The following is a 23,584-nucleotide window of genomic DNA, read 5'->3' as shown; positions in this document are numbered from 1 at the left end:
AGTGGACAGATGATTCATCAGAATTTTCACCCAATCTAAAATCAAAACTTGGAAAATTTAACTGTGATATGACTATATGTATTGCTGGATGCTGCAATATTATTTTTTACCTACAAGAGTCATGTAAGAAAATGTGTCAGTGGTGCATGTTGACCTGTTGTGCATGTTTAACATTCACCTGTTGGGCTGTTCTCATGGGTTTCAGGAGAAGCATCGATCACACAGTCGTTCATATCCAAGTCAGCCTGCACAGCGTCGCCCTCTAACAAGCTGTAACTGACTGACATGCCCTCAGGTAAATCAGCCTCCAGCTGGACACCACTGATCACTGCCGAGCTACCGAAACGGTCGTAGATGGCATCGGTGATGGTAAACTCCAACTGCGCATCTTCCTCTTATGGTACCCAGCAACTGTCACTGCTGTAGATCTCGCCGTTGACGTATACCTCCAGACACACCTCTCTGGAGTTGGTAGACATTGCGAGGTTTGTGTCTAATGCTGTCAAATCAAAGATGTACAGTTGTCAAACTATATGCGATACACACTGTGCGTGACTCTGTAAGTTACAGTTTGAGTCTATGAACTGTGAGTATGTAGGCCACACGCTGATTGTCTCCGTCTGTAAAGAATGGCGTCTTATTGCAGTGTTTCTAAAGTTTGTATCCGTAGGTTTTTACTGTCGAATTTAAATATATTTTTCGCAATATATATTCTTGACTTCTGCTCGGAATATCGCTCAGTGACTGCAAACGAGTCTAGCAGTCTGTGACGTACCCAAACACTGTGACGTCACCAAAAACGATGACGCGCCATGGTTGCCATAGAAACAGATTGTTTGGCAAAAGTCAGTAGGGGTTCAGCGAAAAATCGTCAGCTGGCAGCAGGAAGTAGCTGCCACTGGCAGCTGACGTCAGCTGCCGCTAATAACCGGAAGTCGGAGGTGGATGCCGCTTTTAGCAAGGCAAATAAATTATTATATCAATGTATATATATCATTTTAGTACTTATTTAAATAAATTACTTAAATTTATAATTATTTTGTAATTGGTTAATAAAGGTTTATCAAATATAAATTAAGTAACGAAGATCATAGACAGTACAAAAAAACAAACATTAAGCTACACTTGAAATTATGAATTTGTACGTGTATAAATATAATTTGTGTACATGTTTGTCAAATAATGAAATATATACATAAATGAATGCCTATATAATAATATTGTATATTTATTAAACGTACATAAACATTCATTAAACAAATAATGAAAGTCATGTCTAAAAGAAGAAAAAAAAAAACATTCTCAATGACCTTTATTTAAAAATCATATTTTGCTATCATTTAAGTTCAGTTTTACATTTGTAGTATTTCAATACATTCTTGTCTTTGTTTTATAAAACAGCTGTAACTTTGAAAACAGGCTTGATATTTGTTGTTCTGAAATCAGAATGAACAATTCTGAACTAGATGTTAAAGTTCATAAAAAACTAAGTTGGCTTGAAAAAGAAAGTTTGAAAACGTTTTACAATGTTCTAGCATGGTTTAACATGATTTACAATGTTTCTAGTGTTAGGGGATAACAGCTTAAAGACCCAGGACCAGATATGATGAAAGAAGACCAGGAGTCGTGAGGTTCAATCAAATAAGTAAAAATTTACTGAAGAATAGTTTCATTGGTAGAGCCAGGCGTCAAAGTCTCACGGGGTTGCAGGCCAGAGACTCTACTGTACACAAAATCTCACACCAGTTATACCATTTCCAAGGGCATGATTGACATCAGTAAATACCGGTTGGCTACTTCTCATTGGCAAAAGAACAAAGTTAAAACAATTCTACACTTATGGATAGATAGGAGGGTAAGTCGACATTGTCATCCGAGCCCAAGATGGTCCGGTGATGACCTCGGAGGTCGTAGAAAGGCGTCTTGGGGTCAGCTGCTGCATATCACAAGACCTGCACAGAGCATTCAACACACACACACAAAAACACAATGGAATCACAGTTCCTCCAAAAGTAGTACAGATAATGTTCACTTTAAAGAAATACACATAAAAGTACAATTCTGTGAATCAGATCACATAGTGTTTAACCCCTGTAACCTTAAGATTAGTAAGAAAGACAGATGTTAGAAAAAGATAAGTTAGAAAGAAATACAGACAGACGTTAGAAAAAGAAAGAAAGAAAATAAAGAAAGACAGATGTTAGAAAAAGAAAGAAAGAAATAAAGAAACTTTAGAGTAATGTTGCTGTCAGAGCATAAACAATATCTGCAATATGAATAAGTTACGACGATAAAAGTTCAAAGCAAAGGGAGACTTTTTTTTTATTTTATTTTTTACAGAAATCACTTTAAGGACTACAACAAACAACTGGTGGGGACTACACAAGCTTCCTCCTGGGCTAGTGACACCACTAACCTTAACACACACACACACCTGAAAAACAAAATTCATTGGGATCAGCCTGATGTCTTTTGATAATTATTATGGATGTTGGGTTATCCGTAAAATAAATGTTATGGGGAAACAAAACCACCGTAATAACTCACCATTAGCATGAATACACTGCAGTCCACAGATCCCAACTGAGCTGGAACATCCTGGAAAAAAAAATCTAAATGGAAAAACTAACATTTTATTTATACACTAAAGATAGTAAAGAAATCAAAATTGTTGTAACATGAAATCAATACCTTATTTTTAACAAGCATCCAAGATCCCGGATCCATCTTTATTGCAATTGAGCTTAAAAAGAAGGGGGAAAAAGTTAGTTATTTTATACACATGAGAGAAAGAGAGAGATGAACTCCGTGTTGAACCACTTAGCCATGTTGCAGCAGTAGACAGTAGCATACCTGAACTAGGGAGCAGGTGTAATTTATTTTTTAAATGCCACTGTCTATGCCCATCTAAAGCCAGAGAACAAAGTGTTGAACTGAACCACTGGACTAATATGTAAAACTTTGAAGCCCTGTTTCACAGATAGGGTTTAGATTATGCCAGGATTAGGCCTTAGTGCAATTAGGACTTTTATAAATATGCCTTAGAAAAAACATTACTGTTGTGAATCTTAAAAGAAACAATGGCACTGATATTTTAAGATACACAAGTGTAATTTGCTTTCAGTTAAACATGCATTTTAGTCTGGGACTAGTTTGAGCCTTGTCTGTGAAACTGGGGGTGAAAGTTATATGGAAAAAGTGAACAGTTCCAGTATATTTTGAATAGATATATATAAAATAATTATATATATATATATATATATATATATATATATATATATTCTGGTCTCATCTGGTGATTGGGTCCCATCCAAAACATGATCAAACTAAGAAAATAAACAGACACTGAAATGTCAAATTTTCGATACAATCTAGAATTTGTATATAAAAAAAAAAGATAAAAAACAGAATGCCTTTTGCCTGCTTTGATCAAGACAGGATATAATACATTTGAACATTATGTTCATTATGTGAAAACATACCAGTGAGTTTGGTTGGTTTTGCAACTGGAAATCTGGGGTTTCCTTCCTGGCACATATGCTTGTCCATCCCCAGCAATCTGTGACAGGCTGTGGTGAACTTGGTGAAACTACAAAAAAACAGAAGTTTAGAATATGGTGAAGTAATGTTGATTAAAATGGTGTTTTGTATTAAAACATAAGTTAGATAATTTGGGATATGTTTTGTTAGCGTTGCACGTGTATCATCAAGGCTGAGCTTGTCAATTCCAATAAATCAGCATGAGCTTTATTCTAATCAATAGATTAAGTTAACATGTTAACAAACGCTAATATTTAATGATAATGGTAACGTAAGTTAGTATTTGGAGTTAATGATAGCCCCTCACAAACCAGGAGCACACGGTGCACAAGCTGCGTTTCTACAAATGATTAAATTAACCAATTCAACTTAAGTAGACACAGATACACTGTCTCTAACATAAAAGTTCAACTCCAACGTACAGAGCAACAATTATTTATTAATCTGATAATATAGCCTACGAACTTACCCTGCCAAATACCGCGGCCATTACTGAAGATTCGCCGGCGCTGCTCTCGCTTGACTTCCAGGTAAATGTGATTGGTTGCTACTACGTTGGACGATACTGATTGGCTGCCAAGAAATGGCAGGTCCCTCCTAATATGGCAGGGCTTCCGGCTGTCAACGGCAGCTACTTCCTGCTGCCAGCTGCCGATTTTTCGCTGAACCCCCTCTCGCAAAAGTAGCGGGCTCATGGTTTATGTTTTCGCTTATTCTCGAATTATATATATATATATTATTTTCTTTTTATATATATATTTATTATTATTATTAATATAAATTCAATAATTTAACACAAATTCCTGTACTCAGATTACCTTTATTAAATCGATTTCAGTCCCCTCAGAGGTGGGCAACAATAGATTGGTGATTTCAAATGAATAATAAATGGACTTACTAATGATAATCCCACGGATATTTCTTGTTTTCAGTTTTATAGTAAATTGTATAGTTCAAATAATCAACTAAATGATGCAGATTGTTCTTGGTAATTTATCAACCAGTATTATAAAATTACGTCAGACTACAAAAATTCATGTGATAAAGAATTCAATATTGAGGAAATTACAAATTGAATAAATAGTCTTAAAGAAAATAAATCTCCTGGGAATGATGGCTTGAAAGGGGAGTTTTATTAAAAAATATGAATGACCTTGCACTCTTTATACTTGCAGTTTTTAAAGAAGAAGTTGATTTGGGAGAAATGCCCGCATCACTAAAACAATTAAGGGGTAATTACACTTATACCCAAGCCTAACAAAGATAAATTGTTCTTAGAAAATTGGAGACCAATTAGTTTGTTAAATAATGATACTAAAATATTTTCTTTAATTTTTGCAAAAAGACTTAAGAAAAATCTAAATACAATAATTGATGAAGAACAGTCAGGTTTTTTGAAAGGCCGTTATATTGGAAATAATATTAGACTAATTTTAGATTTAATTGATTATAGACACCTTATATTTATTGATTTCTAGCGTTTGACACGAATGAACATTCGTTTATGTTTAAAGTTTTTGATTTCTTTGGTATCAGTGTTTGGAAAAGAGATTAAACTTAGGCCTAGCCAAGTTTGGCAGAGCTACGGTCTCATGTCGTGGATCAATGGCAGCTTTCACTTTTACTATTTACTTTTGTGTGTTCTAAATGCTCCTGTTGTCTTCTGTGCCCAGACTTGAGTTTTGTTTGATACATTCAAGAAGAGTGTTTTCTTTGAGCAGGTACAATTAAATTTTCAGTTCATATATCTGACTGCTTGTATTTATTGACAAAATTGTTTACATGTGAAGTAAAATTGAAAATTGAGGATGCAGTGCATCGTGATATCGAGTTGAACTGAATCGATGACATGATAATCGTAATCGAACCGAAGCGTGAGACCTGTGTAGGTTCACACCCCTAATATCAAGACCACATCTCAACACAAATTCAAGCCTAGCCTAACCCTAACCCTAACCCTAACCCATGTATGGACCATTATGATCTCGAGATAACCAAAGATTTTTTCATACTTTTTATTTTAGGGTTAAAATTGGAATATTCCCTCTGAACAACATCTTTGGTAATCATATCCCCTATGTACTTAACCTCTTTTTTCACTGGAATGCCCTCTTTTTTTAAATCACAATTATGGATAGCCATTAATTCACACTTTTGAAACTTTAGGGTTAGACCTGATGCCTTTGAAAAGATAGAAATTTGATCAATAACTAATAATATACGTCTTTATTTTTAAGAAACATGAGAGTGTCGTCTGCAAATTGGCTGAATGTCTGTCTATCACTACATTGTCCTCAGTTTTCTATGAATAGAGACATTAATTCGACTGCAAGATTAAAAAGTAATTGTGAAATACCTAAGTTACGGGAAACACTTCTAAAAATCGCATTATAGAACATGGAAATTACTCTAAAACCATTGGACCAAAGCCAAAAAAATACTAAAGACTTAAACAGAAAATTTGTTCGAGGGAATCAAACGCCTCGAAAAAGTCTGGAAATAGAAGTAAGCTTATGAGGAATTAAATAAGTATAATACTTCTCCCTTTGATAAAAGTTGATTGTGTTTCACTGATAATTTCACCAATGCCTTTTTAAAGTCTATTTGCAAAAACACGAGAAAGCGATTTGAAATCGTTATATAAAAGAGTTGTTGTCTAAATATAATTTATCCTTGTTCGACTTTGGAACTAGAATAATTAAACCATGCTTCATTGATGGCGATAATTCAGCTTTATCTATACGCTCTTTTAGTGCTTCAAGATTCTCATTTCAGGCCAATTTTTTATATATATATAGTTCTACAGTGATGCCATCAATACCTGGAGACTCTCCATTAGGCATTTTATTCTCAGTTTTCAGTCCATAATGGCGGCCGCGCCGTCACGTCATGGGGGCAACTGTTGCTATGGAGCGTGGCTGCTTAAATGTGTGAGTGAAGTGAACCCACCCCACCGCTAAACCCCGCTTAAGTTTACATGTTGATACCTGTCTGTCAAACCCAGAACCGAGTGATGTGAGTGAATCAACTCTTACCTCATGAAATATAGATTAATATTTGGATTAAGCATGCATTTGCGTCGAGTAACTTAGTTGCTGAAATGTTTTCGGGTAAGTTACAAAGGGCCTTAACAAAAGGGCTTAACGAGCTTGGGGTATTTTTTAAAGGAACACATTTGAATGTCATAATTTATTTACTGAATAAAAGTACATTATTGATCAAAATAAACATATTATAGTTGGCAAACCTCTGAAAATGTTCATAATGCTCAACTAGGATGATTAAACTTCACTGTTTAAATGGGAAAATGTGATAATAAGACAGTTTTTTGTGTTAGAATAGAAATAGATAAAACAGTATTTATGTATTAAGCTATTTCATTGCAGTGTTCATGACTAACAAAATCAAAATGCATCACATTTCTGAAAGGACTACCATTACATTGGAAATAATCACAAGGAATGAGCATTATTTTTCAGCTACTTCCATCAAAATGTGTAAGTGACAAACACTCGAGCTGGTAAGCACCGTGCGTGACAAAGTTATCACAACCACACTTTCCTGTTTTAATATTAAAAAGCAAGCACAAACTACTCAAAAGCGACGCAATCGATGCCTGAATTCGCACTACAGTATGCCTCTGCCATCTTTCATTTCCTGCTCGAATGAAATGACATGTAATATCATGGATGTTACAGATGATATCCCTCTCTTGCTCTTTCCCTCTCTTCAGGCGTGTTTGATTACACTCTCTTCTGAGCCTGAAGGCCGCGGTGTGAGGACAATGCCCATCAGAAGCGTCCGCCGCAGGAGGCTGAGAGGAACTGGGTTGCTAGGAGACATTCAAATTCCACACTCATCTTTGAAGAAGCTGCTATTGATGCATTCCTGGGAAAACTGAAGTAAACAGACATGAAAGTGAAGCACTAATGATTTACAACCACCCTGATGTGTTGTGAGTAATTATTCACTCATTCTCAACCAATCATTCATAGATAATGTCACTGGTGAAAATATGTTAAGCTGTCAGATTTGTGAAAGTTGATGATTATAGTCACTCATTACTCAAGGCTTTAAGAGTCTTGATTGAACCCTATAAAGTGTCAAATTTGATACTCACATTTTTAAGACCTCTAAATAATAAACTGCTTGACAACCTGTTGCACACAATATCTTGCCTTCTGTCGTCTGATTGATATCTATACATTTTTATCAAGTAAAAGGTCATTTAGTATAATTCTGTAACTTTTAGGTTAATACTGAGTTTTATAAAGTAAATGTAAGAATACATTTTTATATAAGCAGGAGGTTGAACAACTTGCTGTCTGTTAGTAATGGAAAGTTCGATTCTTTTCCACGAACTTGTTCTTTAGGACAGTTCGCTTCAAGGAACCAGTTAAAAAACAATTCACCAGTTCATTTACATAATCGCACAATGATGTCACATATACACAATTCTATTATTAAAGCACCCAATAATGATGTGAAACGCGGATGTTTTACATGTCTAAAGCATAAAGTGAATAAGGAAGGAATTATTGACGACGGGGCGTTGAATTATTAGAAAAAATAATGCACAACCGAGGTTGTGATGCGGCTATGACGCGAAGCGGAGTGATATGAAACTGTAATGCGGTCAAGACCTGCCTGGAAGAACTACTTAAGCCATACGTTTACCTGAAAATAATCGAGGGTATGCGAGTGACGTCACCGCCGGCCGGAGTGACTGCGGTTACGCACGCTGAGTGGCAAAAAGACTGAGTGGCAAGCACTGGTGAATGCTGCGAAAAACACAAAACATCTAAAACGAGAAAGAGCTTTGAGATTGACTGTATACACAGATTTGACAAGAAATCTGAGGTATAACATTTTTTACAGACTTCTGAAGAAAGCTACAGAAAAGAGACGCTAATGGACCGCTGCAATTCACAGAAACAACTGGACTCCAGGCAGCGAAAGGTGGATTTACATTTATCATTTTCTCTCAATATGCTGAATTTTGGGGTAAAATCATACCCTTATATTGTATTGTTATGTATTGTATCGACAACTTATCAATTCAATATTTACCATCGTATATTTTGCCTAATTGTATGTTTTTTTTTTCAAATAAACACTGACAAAAACTACAGGCTACAAGTTTAAGGGCTGGACGATATGATGATATATATAACATTGATAGCCTATAAGTGATCACCTGGATTTGACCTACCTATATTGTTTTTATATAAAGCAATCACAGGCTAATTTGTTTTATGTATTTCCCTAGTGTCGAAATCAGGCACAGAAATGTCAGGAAACATGTTTCCTGGCTGCATGTCAATATCCATGGATCACTGGATCTTTGAAAGTCAATGAAAACAAACTAACTGAACATAACTGTGAGAGTCGTGTTATTATTGTATGTTGAAATTATAATGAAGCAAGGCTTGTTTATTGCCGGTAATTTACAGTAGTACTTCCCAGTCTCCTCCACAGCTTCCTGAATCTACATTACATTTTGTTTTCCCCCTTTGGCCTGCAGTGTGTTATAAATGATAATAAACCTCCATTTGACATTAAGTAAGAGCTTAAGGGTAAGAATTTTGTAGAAACACCTTTGAAGAGATACCTTCAGGGATACCCTTCGGTCCAACTTCTTCAGGCATTTCATGATGAACATTAAGCTCAATGAAAAGACCAGTTTCAACCAGCCTAGGTTGTTTGCTGGTCTAGTTGGAGATTTCAGCCTATGAAGTGCCCAAAACCCCTCTTAAATTCTCAAAAATATATATTTTTGAATGTTTTTTTTTTTATTTTTATTTTTTTACCACAGACAGGGACAAACCTGCCAACATAATTTCAAAAACACTCTGCTCTGCAATGCAATTGACGTTATAATACTTGACCTCCAGACCATCACAGATGCTGGCCATAATTACTGCCTTCACCTGATTGGTGCAGAGGGAAGGACGAGACTGTAATTGAGGGTCATCAGAGCTGCGGCTGATGAACTGAATTTAATGACCAACTTGATAATGTTCAGTTGTGAGGATCAAATAGGCTACATTCATTCCTGCTGATAATGTTATGATTTTAAAATGATTTTGGACAACCAACAGAAAACTTTCTTGAACTGCAATAAATACCCATTATGCTTCACACATCCTTAAACGCACCAGTGAGATTCAAAGAAAGTCATTTTTTAAATTATTAAAACAGGTTTTAACATTTTTGGTGCACGAAGGTCATATTGAAATGGTCTTGTGAACCATTTTATCCTATCCTTTATTTTGCTTTTTAAAAATGCATCTTATGTATATATTTTATTGTTTTTTTGCCTTAGATTTTTCTTTTCTATCATACAAATATGAATAATTATATAGTTAAAAATATATGCATTGTTGTTTAAATGTGAAATAATTATAAGCTACTTCAAAATGTATTGTTTGAATACATTCTTTTTACAATACATTCCTGAATACATGTTTTGGTGACATTACCACTAGTCTAGAACAAACAATTTTGCCCCTAATAAAATATATATATATTTTTTTTCCCTCAGTGTACTTGATTATCAAAGAGACAACAGTGTCAGCAAGAGCCTGAGATGGAATATCACTCAACAAAGAAAATGCAAGGTAAATCTCACAGCTTTTTTATTGTGTAATTTCCTAGCACTCAAGCTGTACGTTTGTCAAACTATGCAAAAAGTTTCATTGTGTAGGCCTACATTTAGAATACATAATGTGCTAGCCATTTCATTTCCAAACAGTGTTTAAATGGTCATTTCAGTGATGTTATTGTAAATCACACTGCATCATTTGAGATGTGGTGGAAATGTTTGTTACTTTCAGGGGGGGAAAAGAAAAAAGTTTTTTTTAAGATATCATTTCTTTGAACGACAGGCTGCGAAATGGACATTACAATGTTCCTTTTGTCTTTTGAACATTCAGAACCAACGGCTCATTTCAGGACACTTGAACAGATGCAGATTGAGCTGAGATTGAAGAACAGGATGTTCACCCACTGCTCGTCGTAATGAAATTCTGGCGCAATTGCAGGTTTAAACAAGTACACTTCATTCTCACTTCACGGATCTTTGCTAAGTGAATCTCTCTTTTCATTTCCATCTTTTTGTCATTCATTTCTCTTAAGTTCACTCTGCCTTTTTCCATTTGATCTGTCAGACAGAGTGTTGCTGCATTTCACTGTTTCTACATCACGTCCTCTTTCTCTGTGCTTTCACAGCAATTCCCAATTCTTACAGTCATTTTCCTCAGATGGATTCACCTGCTCCCGCTGAGATTTGATTGACATGCTCTTAAGTTCAGATGTTGCCGACTAAACAGCCCGTCCCTCTGCGAGCTTCCCTTTGAAGACATCCGAATCTGTAGAGTATAGAAAGTACACGGAAATATAAAAGAACTCATTGCAAAGTTTTCCGGCACGGCGCAGGTTTATGTAACCGATTTGGGTACAAATCTAATTCACTCCCCCAACAGCACACACTAAAAAAACATTATCTGTTAATCTTCCTGCAGAGAAAAACTTTAAAAGTGATTCTGAGGGCATTTATTTGAGAATTACATTTTTATTTGTATAGCCTCAAACAATGCAGCTGTGCGTCAATCTAATCAACACTCGGATCTCATTCATAATTCCCCTCTTATAACAAGACATCTGTAACAATGGTTATTGTAATACTTACGGGACTAGTGTATCATCATCTAAAGCCTTTATGGTCCCCCAGCAGGAATTTGTTTTACCTAACCGTGTATATTCATATTCAAACAATAATCAACGAATCCCCACAGGGAAGAGTAATCACAAATGAGACCTTTTTAATACCGCAATCATTTCTTCAACACAGCAATTCCACAGTTCAGTCTTCAATTTTGCAATGAGAAAAAGACCCCAGGATTCTTACACGTCCGCTAGACTTTCAGAAAATGTCTTGCTCAGAGATGCCAATATAAGTCAGCAATCAAAAGTTAATTTGAACTCAAACATTTCAAACAAGTTATGGTAAAATATACATTTTATTAATGTTAATTGGAACTGCATGATTCGGGATGAATTGAGAATCACAATTTGTTACAGTTATTTTTGTTACAATAGAGATCACGATTCTTGAATATTCTGATCGAAGTGTTTCAGTGATTTACAAAAGCTGCACTAAACATAGGCTAGCTGTTGCTCTTTTAATAATACAATAAACAAATGAAACAATGTGAATCAAAAATATAAATGAAAGTTTAAATAAACTGTTTAGCTGTTAAAACATTTTAGAACGCCAGACTCACTTTGAAGAGATGAGTAGACATTGAAAAGACTTTTAACGTTTTTACACAAATATTGATTCATTTTGAAGTAATTCATTCTCATTTTGAATGTTTCAGTGACTCATTTACTAAAGCCCTGTAGTTAATAATTCTATCCTTTAAAACTCATCTTTGATCACCAAAATGACATATTTAAAAGTTTTTTCTTGAAAAAAAAATTCTTCATGCCTTAAAATAGCTTGAATGTAACTCGACACCCTTGCCTCATTTAGTACAATGCGGTTCTATGAATATGCAAATGAGCCCCGCCTCCACTCACTCACAGCAGCTCAGAGATCCACTGGTTGACGATCACACGTTGACCTGATTGGTTACAAGGTAGTTTGTGACGTCAGAAACACCAGCGATTTCAAACGCATTAGTTCTCGCGCATGCGTCGTAGCGCTCTCGTGAACTCACTCAGACCCACACAGAAGAAAATGAATAGTTGAATAAAGTCGTTATTTTTGGGGGGGGGGTTGTCGCTTGATAAACTTAAGGTTGAACCACTGTAGTCACTTGGACTATTTTAACGATGTTCTTACTAACTTTTCTGGACTGGCAGAATGCAATTACATAGAAGCCTATGAAGGAGTGAGCTAGCTCACAGATTTCATCAAAAAATATCTTAATTTATGTTCTGAAGATGAACAAAAGTCTTACAGGGTTGGAACAACATGAGGGTGATTGATTACTGACAGAATTTTCATTTTTGGGTGAACTAACCCTTTAAAGTCTTACTCATATTTATTTTAAGGGTCAAATTGCTTTACTATATTTTCATCGCTATCATGTTTAGATCCAAACTATGACATATTATCCCAGCACTTCTCTGTTTATTTGAATGCTAGTAACACAGAAAAGGTTCTGCGTTTGTGTGTTTGAAAAGTAGCCTACTCTCTCTTTGTGTCCGCTGCAGGTCGAAGGCAGATTTGAATGTTGAGTTGAGATCGGACTTGTCAGCGAGATCTCTTCTCTTGAGATGTCTTTCTCTGACGAGGGCGGGACGACCTGTCACTCACATGAGATTCACCAATAGCAAACCACAACCATCCAATCAATCCCCATGGACAAAGTCACTCAGATATTCATCACAATAGGGAAGATAAGGCTATCGCAACTTCTGTTTCATACCGACTTATACAAAGTTTCTAGTATCTAAAAAGTTTATAAAATCATAAAGTGAAGTTTATCATTTTAGAGTAGCTGTACTTTTAGATTTGTGTTTCCCTGGGGAAATACACAACATTTGCTTAATTATTTCTAAAGATGCCAAAACAACAGACAGACTGTTAAATCGCCAATTACGCTGGTTGCTGCATTTATTTATTTAGTGTTTATCCATTTATCCTTTCAAAACAAGGAAACCGCTGTCTTCATGGTTGCTAAGTGAAAAAACAAAACAAAATAAGAATCTGGATAATTGCAATTGACCTCAAAAGTCACTCATCACAACTATTAGTATTCAGATAATTGCTAATCTACCACAGCTTTCCTCAGGGATGCTTCTTTCAGAAGACGTGCTTCTCCATCACTGATCTAAAATCCATCCATCTGAATGTTTAAATTATGACAAAAAGTGTAGGATAGGTGCTATGATTGAATATGACTAGAAGTTTTAACAACAGTCTAGTAAGATAAATGATCATCTGTTAATGATTTAAATAGTTATCTTGTGTCAGCTGGCAGCAAGGGTTCGGCAAGCCTGCAACTAATTTTCATGATGGATGGTGGAATTCAATTACCCTTAATCTGTAATTAAAGTGAGAAGAGGCAGCCAGTGGCTGTGATTTATCACATCAGAAATGTTCGAGACACAATCAGGATAGCAATCTATAATTGTATATGCGAGATGGGTCACTCGCCTTATCCGAGTTGCTTTTTTGAGTAAAAACCTTTTTATGATCTACACTCTTAAAAATAAAGGTTCTTACTGGCCTTTAACATTGATGAAACCTTTCAAAGCTCTAAGATGTTTAGATTATTAAAGTTGCGATAGTCTTTTCTTCTCTATTGTGACACATATCAGAGTGAAACTGCCTTTTGAACAAGATAAATTTTAGGGCGGGACTTGATTTGTCCATGGGGAATTGATTGGAATGATTGTGGTTTGCTATTGGTGGATCTCATGTGAGTGACAGGTTACCCCGCCCTCAAAATTAGAGAAGAGAAGTCTTTGCAAGAGGGAAAGGAAGTTTTATTGATTAAAGATTACGAGGCACATGAATTAAAAAAAATAATAAATAGTAGAAATAGTGCAATATTTCATAATTGTCAACATTTATGTTGACTAACACACTTGACTGAAACTCAAAATGATCCTTCCCTTTTGGAAACTTAATTTTTTATAGTTGAGAAAACATCTAGTACCAGTGCTTTAAAGAACCCGTGAACTAATATACGGATCGGAAGAAGCTGTAATGTCACATCAAGAACTTTTTTAGCTCTACAGAACGTCATGAACTCTATTCAGTGAAAAATTAGGTCCTTATATAAGAGTGTGAAGAACGTTCCATGATGCCTTTTCAATTCTTTATCGAAATGTTCACCACATGGAAGTTGAAGAATAAAGAATGAGACGTTTTTTTCAATATCGTGGCCAATTTTTGAACATTTCTAAGTGCATAAATGCGATGTCTTGCCAGGTCTGGGATATCTAGCTCTGAGCAGGCACTGAAGATTTGCAGTGATGTCAAATGATGTCAAGCCACTGGCTTATTTCACCAAGGTGTTTCACCAAGTGCTGCTGGGATTTTTTTCTGCCTGCTGTCATCCGACTGTACAACGCCTCCTCATCTTCCGGTCCTCGCAGGAGTCTGGGCTGCCTCCCCAGTCACGATTAATGACGCTGTCTCTGCTCCTGGTGCTTGTGCAGTTGAGGACTGAGCACTTTACAATCATGCTGCTGTTTATGCATCAAACATCCTTTTCAGTAACGTCCGATTCAGTCTAGTGAATCACTTTGTGTGGACATGCACTGATTCAGTGAGTCTTATGTTTTTTTGTCTTTTTTTTTTGTACTATATTTCAGTGCTGTTGGATGGATGAAAGCATGGAACGACCGACCGACGTCCAAATGAACGAACAATCACAACCAAAAACCTCAATTACGGTGACAGAATTAAACTTGCACATACACTACTGTTCAAAAGTTTGGGGTCTTTTTCATGCATTAAATTGAGCAAACATGACAGACATGTGACAATATTACAAAAGATTTCTATTTCAAATAAATGCTGTTCTTTTTAACTTTCTGTTCATCAAAGAATCCAGATTTTTTTTAATCAGCGTTTACACAAAAATATGAAGCAGCACAACTGTTTTCAACATTGATAATAATAAGAAATATACCAAATCATCATATTAGGATGATTTCTGAAGGATCATGTGACACTGAAAAATTCTGAAATTTCAGCTTTGATCACAGGAATAAATTACATTTGAAAATATATTCAAATAGAAAACATTTCTTTTAAATTGTAATATTATTTCACAATAATCTTTTACTGTATTTTTGATGCAGCCTTGGTGAACATAATAAAAAATGTAAAAAAAATCCAAACTTTTGACTGGTATATAGAAAGTGGAAATAATAATAATAAAAAATGATGCATCCCCATTCTTTATGCATCCCATTCTTTGAGCTCATATGCCAGCTGACTAAATATATATGTAGAGATGTAATATTTGGAGCCATTTGAGATCATATCTGGTTCTCAAAGGCCAGATATAATAGCAGGTAAATCCTTTTAATGGTTCATAACGCCGGGCAGGTATATGACATTATATCTGTTTCAGCTCAGTCCGTTTAACCGGGCCGTGTGGAATGTCATGGTTTATGAACACAGCGACAAATCTCCTCATTTTATGTTTATTTGATGACTCATAATAGTTAAAGATCTTCCCAAACTCATTTGCGTTATAATGGCTACAGAACTTTGTCCCCTGCTGTTCTCGGGGTAAAACGATAGTGTACACGTGCTGTGACTGGCATGCACTTATTATTATAGCCATATTTTCAAATATCATCTTTTTCACTGTGATTAATTCTAGAACTGACAGTTTCCATGGTGATATTCAAATGACTTGACATCAATTTTCATAACTTTTCTTTGATGCTACATCGTTAAAATCCCATAGTAACCTCCGATACCTTTGAGATCTTACTGCGTGGCAACTGTTGTTTCATAGCAAAATGATTTAACATCAGGTTAATGCGTAACCAAGTTTAGTTCTCATCCCCGTGGAACTAACGTGTGCGTGCCATCTAAACTCAGTCAAATCTTTAAAGAAAGGTTGTGACATTCTTGAAATTGACTCGAAAAACTCTCTTATTGCTTTAATATAAGAACAATCAACTTGTGTTTTGATTCTTTTTCTCATTTTAATATGCCGTTTGATGCTGTAAATTACACTGTAAGTGAGTTTAGCCAACATCATATGCTTTTAAAATAGAAAAGTAAATGGAAATTTCACAGGTTATTGTTCTTATTGCAAAAGCAGAGGTGGAAATGTCAAACACATGCTGCTTTAGGCTGAGATACGCTGCATAAAGAAGATTAGGCGACTAGATTAGACACGGTCAATTAAATGCACTTTAAATGCTATTATTAATGCAAATGCACAAGCACAATCCTTCTGGCAGACGTACAGTGGGAAGAATACATTATGTATGGATGTAAAAGAAAAACAATCAAAGGGTGTTATTCATTAGGATGCCAGAAAATTCTGTTTTCAGTGTTTATAGCTTTATCAAAGAGAGCAAAAACAGAATGTGAGATTGCATAAGCCTTGACAAGTCATTTCAACTATGTATTGAAAAAAAAAAATAATAACAGCAACAACAAACAAATTGGGATACGAATACAAGGAAGGTGAATCACGTAAAATAAAACCCATAAATTCCAGCTATGCATCTTTAGAAATGACAGATGTGGTGCTTGCCAGTCATCAGCTCCGATGGGAGTTTAATGTTTTATCTCCTTCCTTCGCACTCGTTAGATTCTGAACATTACCTGTGCATTTTTCTTAACTCTGGAAAAGTACAACATCAAAGCATTGACACATTCAATTTATATATTAACAATGCTGGGTAGATCACTTACAAATTGTAGTCCCTTAATGAATACAAACTACATGATGAAAACTGTGGTTAGTAACATAATCTATTACATTACACATTTTAGGTAACATAATCAGACTACTTTTTTATTACTTTTAGATTACTTTTGACCTAGCGCGCTTATCACATAGATTTAAATAGGAAAATCTTGTACCATTTTGATATAAAATACAAAAAATAATAAGAAAAAATGATGTTGAACATTTGTTATCAACAACAGGAAGTGTATTAAACATTACATTGCATCAGGGTTTTGGTGAGGTAAATAAAAGTTGATAAAAAGGTAATAATTAAGTAAGAAAATAATTATTTATTAATAATAACTAAAGTAATTATTAAAAACATAAAAATGTGCAATTAAAATACATAAAAAGTGTATTTAACTATTTTTTTTTCTAAATAAAACAGAAAATATGAAATATTTCGTTTGTCTATGCCTCTCAATTTTCTGCAATAGGCTGTTTGAAAATGGAAAGAATCAATTAATTATGAATAATTTACTACCATTTTGTGAATATTAAGTTATCATGTAATCAATAAAAATTGAACTTTAGTCTGATTATGAGTGTTTTTAAAACATCTAATTACATTTTGGAATCTGATTATGTAATCCAGATTACATGTAATCAATTGCTACCCAACACTGTATATGAACAACCTTAGAGACGTACAAATGCGACACTAGAGCAAGCGATAGCAACGCCGAGGTTCGATTCCCAGCTGATAACAAAAATCTGTGTAAATCACTTTGGATAAAAGCATCTGCCAAATGCATAAAAACCAAAATGTAAGACATGATGGAAAACTTCAATATGGATGGAGAAGCATAGTGGGATTCTCATACATGATGGAGAGACTTAGTCAGAGAAAGATCTTTTTCATGGTAAATTTATTCGTAAATGAAATCCAGATGGGATGTGTAATTGAATTAAAGTCATTTGCACTCTTTATATGGTGGAAGTTGTTCATCATTAAAGCTCTACAAGTATAAAATATAAGCGAAACACACTGATTGTTATGATAAAAGCAAACTATTGTGACCAGTCTAACCATTAAAAAAAAATTATCATAAAACATAAAATAAAGCTGTTTTAATACAAAATGAGATGTTAAATAAATTTACTAGCATCAAAAATACTTGGATTTATTATAAATACAATAAAAATTAGTCTATGAATTCCATATATTCAATATTGCATGAACCCCACTAAATATTTCATCGTTTTTCTAAAGTTAGATATGCAAGTATTTACATTTTAATTGCTGTCAAAACAAATATTTTGTATGCTTCAGTGTGTATCCTAACGTAGAAATGACAACATTAAACAAGTTTAGCTATTACACATTCGGGGGTTTGAACCTTCGCCCTTTTAGTTAGCAGCCGAGTTCATTAACCACTACCTGAAGAACTTATTACATTCGGCAGTAGGACTCTAGTGATGATCTATTGTATTGGTCTATGTATTCTTACAGGGCATCAATACAGTAATGAGCTTTCTTGTGATATCGGTCCAATATCTCCCTGTGACTGTAGCCCTGCGTGCGGCTCCTGAAGATAGAGGATCCAATTAGTGGAAAAGCGCGCCGTAAAACTCAAGATAGAAACGTTCTCAGAAGTTCAACATCTAATATTCCTCGGGGAGATCTTCTCTTAATATTCTTCAATCTTCTTTCTCACTCAGTGGAGGATCAAATCAATTAAAGTAGTTCAAGTGTGATGGATGCACAAACCCACATATCATAAGGGTAAAAAAAAAAAAAAACGCTTGTTTTTGACACTAGAAAATTGCCTAATCTGTTACTGTGTGGAAGCGTATCATATTTTCATAAATTATTGATTCTCTCTAATAATTCATTAAACAATGTTGCTGAATAAACAGGCAGATGAGAGCATAATTCAGACGTCAGCATTTGCTATGGATTACCCTGTAGCATTGTCAGCTAAATTAAAAACCTCATGAATGCTTTGATGAGCACAGGTTTTTTTTTTTTTTTTGGGTTCAGTTATTTTCTATTTGAACTGGACGTTGAGGGCAAGACATATTGCGACAAAAAAATATATTTTAAAAATGTTTGTCAGCTTTTAGTAGTACACTAGTATATTGATCTGTCAGCCTTGAAACTAACACCCAGCTAACAGGGAACGTTCTGGAACTTTGAACTCAGAATCCTGCCAGAGATTCAAAGTTCCAGAACGTTCCGGCAAGGTTCTCTCAAACTTAAAGGGATACTTCAGGATTTAGCATTAAGCTTTGTATTAGTAGAAAACCTGTAGTATTTTCGAATTACCGTGCTTTCCACCCTCATGTCCCCCTGAGACGAGAGATTTATGTATATTTTGTCTGGAAAAAATCCTCCAATGACGCAAAAATCATCAATTTGCGTCATCGGAGGATTTTTTGGCCAGAGGCTAAAGACTACAGCCAGTAGTAGGGGCTGTCCCGCATGTTTTCAACCCGCCCATAGAGGGTGGGATCTCACTCATAGAATGTACACATAGTGTCAGCCATCTTTCTTTGGAAGCTAAGCTAGCAGGCTCTTGTTCTGTGGAGAAAGCTGAGTAGTAGGAGAAAGCTGAGTAGTAGGGGTTACCATCCTCTTTTTCCCGGACTTGTCTGGCCGTTGAGATCGATGTAGTGTTTACATGAACGCTAAACAAGTGATCGGTTGATGTGCGAAAATTCCCGCTCCTCCGTGAGAGATGCGAGACCGGTGTGTCTCAGTAATCACGCCACCGGCCTCTCATCGTTCTCCCGCGGTCCTGCTCGCCACAGTAAACATAATGAATGGCGACTGTAGAACGCAAAAGCCGAATCCCGGACATTTTGGGCGATCTCGAAATCAGACTCGTCACGGAGACTCACTAGTAGCCTAGCCTTGTTGTTTTCAACTGCGCTCTCTTACCGGTAGGCGTGGCTTGGGAGTGGCCTCCTAGGGCAGCGAAGCAAGTGCATTCTGGGAGTTGTTGTCTTTCATCCACATAAGCCAAAAATACATTTTCTGGCTTTTCTCAGTCTAGAAAGCTCCATATTCAAAAATAATTTCACATTGCTTCTACATAAATGACCAATTTTAAATACACATTCATCTTTCCAGAGGTGAAGTATCCCTTTAAGAACAAACATTCGCTCAGTAATGTTAATAGAATGTTCGTTCAAAGTTATCTGGTCTTTAATGACGTTTGCAAAAAATTACCACGAAAAACATAATTTATACATTGTTCATGGAACGTTTTTGTCTGATACGTTTTGTTAGACTCATTTCAAAACGTTCAGAGAACATTCAAAAGTAACATTCCCATAATGTTTGCTCAATTATAAACTGGACTGTTTAACATTCACACAACCAAGAAAAAACATTTTTAAAAAACTAGACGTTTTGAACGTTCATCAGAAATAATGTTTTCATATCTTAATGGGAACATTAGCAAAACGTTCTCTGTTAGCTGGGCAGTAACGCAATATTAAAATACTCAAATAATTGTATTTCTGTGCAGGCCAGGATAGTCTTGAGTATCCACCTTTTTCCTAACAAACCCACTGTGTTTTAGATTATGGGAAGCACTTCCGGTTTCCACTCAAAAAGACTGAAACAAATCATTTCAAATCATAAGGTTGCGCTACAAATAATCCTTATCCGTCAGTTTGACTGAATGAGCTGTAAAATTTCCTTCATGTTCTATTTTCAGACTTCATGTCTTCAGACTTCATTGTGACACACGGTATGACAAGAATACCTGTCAAGAACTCTTTTACAGTCGCTGGATTTTTTCCCTCCTGATTATTTTCTTTTTTCCCTTCATATTCCGCTGTAACAGTATGAAAAAGGATAACATATACTGTGCATTTATGATCTGCACTCCCGATTTAATTTACGATATATCTCATCAATAATTCACTGAAATGCACTGAGAATTTCTTCTCCTCAAATCCTCACGTCTCTTTCCAGGTTTGTTTTCACATGGATGCTTTCAAATGTAATTGTCTCCCCTTTTCCCCTTCTAATCTTATATTATTATTATTATGAACAATGTTTACTTGAATGTTTCTAGAGCAGGTCAATATAATTTGTATTGTCTGTCGCATTTGAATTATCACTCAATGTTCCAGTTAATGAAAATTTTTGATGAAGGCAACGTATGTTAGATAATACATTACTATAGTGATATTTATTCATGGTCTGTGGTAGTCATTTGTTAATGCTTTTACACTTTTAAATGTCCTTTTATTGTTCAATGGTTGAAGGGTGTGTAGAATAATGTCATCTCATTTTATCTAAGATATTACATTCATAGAGCGAATCTTTCGCTGATTGTTTACAGTTTAACGGAATTTACTCCCAGAATTTGTGCAAAGCATCATGGGTCGTAGAAAAAAGGTGAATGAATGAATATCATTCTTTGGGATATCTGAGGCATTTTAGAGGTTATGTGATACTGAATGGCTTTGCTTTTTCTCTGTGTCTACAGCTGGGTGAAGCGGTCGTCGTTTGAGAACGCTTGATTATAGACACCGCCAAGGCTTGAAAGTGTGGTTCCGTTCTCTTTGACTATTCCGCCGTCCTCTCCTGCAAAACCAGCAGCTTTGTCTTTGGCTCTGTGGTGGGTAAAGCATCGTAAACAGGTTAGATCAGAATACAGGGAAGGTAACATCAAGGTATGTTGGTATCTAAGGCCATCTTAACACCTGGTTAAGATGTGTTTCGGTCTATCGGATCACAAGTGGACGACGCTAAATACAGGTGTAAATGGGGTCTAAAACGTTTTGAGCTTGTCCACTTTCAACCACTTCCAGAGGTAGACGAAAACACATTCGACAGGATTGCTTTCGTAGTGTAAATGCTTGTGTGGTCGAATGTGTTCGAACAGAGGGAGGCGCACTAGACAGACGGGATTTAAACTATTTTGGCTGAAGACCCAAGTTTGATTTGAAGACGAAAACGTACCAAGCACAATGTTCTCACACCATTCCTGATTTCTAACACACACTCACAGCGTTCGGCGTGATCTCGCGGCTCAGAGAAGAATGTTTTTCCGTCATCTCCGGTCGTGTTCATATGTAAATTGCGTGAGCTTATTTCGTCCATCAGATCGAAAGATCTGAAAAAAAACATACATTTACCCGCCCATAGACCCTCCCCTCAAATAAATCAGGACAGAAGTGATTGAAAGTGGACAAAAGAGACGGATTAAAACACCAGGTGTAAACGGGTTTGTGTCTCCCTCGTCTACTTGTGATCCGATCGACCAAAACACATCTTAATACTGGGTGTAAACAGGGCCTTGAAGACATCCAACAGTTTTACACAGGGATCATCGACTTTACATTTTCACACCCCTAAACATGACTCATTAAAACATTTTACCAACCCCACATTTTTTAATGGTAGAGTTGAAATTAGTGTCACGACCGCCAAGGTAATAAGCACAGGATCCAAAGTGCAGCAAAGTGAGGTGTTTAATATCAAAAGGGTAATCCAAAAAGCGAAATCCAAAACAGGCAAAGGTCAGAATCCAGGTAGGCAAATAACAAAAACAAGAAACAGACAAGGCAGGACAAGGCAGGACAAGGCAGGGCAAAACTCAGGCAACAGACGCGGTGTAACGTTAAACATTGATTCACAAAGAACACAAGACAAACAGGGCTTATATACATGAATGACAAGGGGATAACAAGAGACAGCTGGTGATACAAAATACAGACACCTGGGTGCAAATCACAGACAGAATTGTGGGAGATGAAGTTCCTAGTGCAAGACACCGTGGGGGTAAGGAGGACATCTAGTGGGTACCCGGGGAAACACAACCAGACACTGTGACATGACCCCCTCTCTACGGAGTGGCTCCCAGACACTCCAAGACGGAACACAGAACAAACCAAGAGATCAGGAGGGAGGTAACACGGTGGAGGATCCAGGGGAGGGACGGGGGACCAGGTCCATGCAGGGGAACAAACACGGGGAACTAGGATAAGACAGGGGCCAGGGAAACATGGACAATAGGATGGGGAAACAGGGGAAAACCAAAAGTCTCTCAGGTGGCCGGGGCCAAGCGAACAATCCATCGGGTGGTCGGGGCAAAGCGAACAGTCCATCGGGTGGTCGGGGCAAAGCGAACAGTCCATTGGGCGGCCACGGCGGTGAAGACCCCTCGGACGGCCACGGCGGTGAAGACCCCTCGGGCGGCCAGGGCGGTGAAGACCCCTCGGGCGGCCAGGGCGGTGAAGACCCCTCGGGCGGCCAGGGCGGAGAAGACCCCTCGGGCGGCCAGGGCGGAGAAGACCCCTCGGGCGGCCAGGGCGGAGAAGACCCCTCGGGCGGCCAGGGCGGAGAAGACCCCTCGGGCGGCCAGGGCCGAGAAGACCCCTCGGGCGGCCAGGGCCGAGAAGACCCCTCGGGCGGCCAGGGCGGAGAAGACCCCTCGGGCGGCCAGGGCGGAGAAGACCCCTCGGGTGGCCAGGGCGGACACTTTCCCCCGGGCGGCCAGGGAGGAGACTTTCCCTCGGGCGGCCAGGGAGGAGACTTTCCCTCGGGCGGCCAGGGCGGAGACGACCCCTCGGGCGGCCACGGCGGAGACGACCCCTCGGACGGTGGAACTGGCACCACCGGCTCAAGCACTGGA

General features: G+C 37.0%; 2 long non-coding RNA genes across 3 annotated transcripts; both read left to right on the top strand.

The window, feature by feature from the left end:
* Positions 1-7,237: 7,237 nt before the first annotated feature.
* Positions 7,238-15,089, top strand: LOC309480053. 2 transcript variants are annotated; one of them, XR_014199516.1, is made up of 5 exons: positions 7,238-7,492; positions 8,419-8,499; positions 10,085-10,160; positions 10,476-10,583; positions 14,875-15,089. It is a non-coding gene; the product is annotated as an uncharacterized lncRNA (long non-coding RNA). The 2 variants fall into 2 exon arrangements; XR_014199517.1 differs by lacking the exon at positions 7,238-7,492 and having other exon boundaries at positions 8,279-8,499.
* Positions 15,090-15,506: 417 nt separating this feature from the next.
* Positions 15,507-19,957, top strand: LOC309481017. Its single transcript, XR_014199841.1, has 2 exons — positions 15,507-19,110; positions 19,173-19,957. It is a non-coding gene; the product is annotated as an uncharacterized lncRNA (long non-coding RNA).
* Positions 19,958-23,584: the final 3,627 nt, after the last annotated feature.

Source organism: Leuciscus leuciscus (assembly GCF_965113295.1).
Source record: "Leuciscus leuciscus genome assembly, chromosome: 18".
Classification (NCBI taxonomy): Eukaryota; Metazoa; Chordata; class Actinopteri; order Cypriniformes; family Leuciscidae; genus Leuciscus; species Leuciscus leuciscus.
This window is presented reverse-complemented; position numbering and strand designations above follow the sequence as displayed.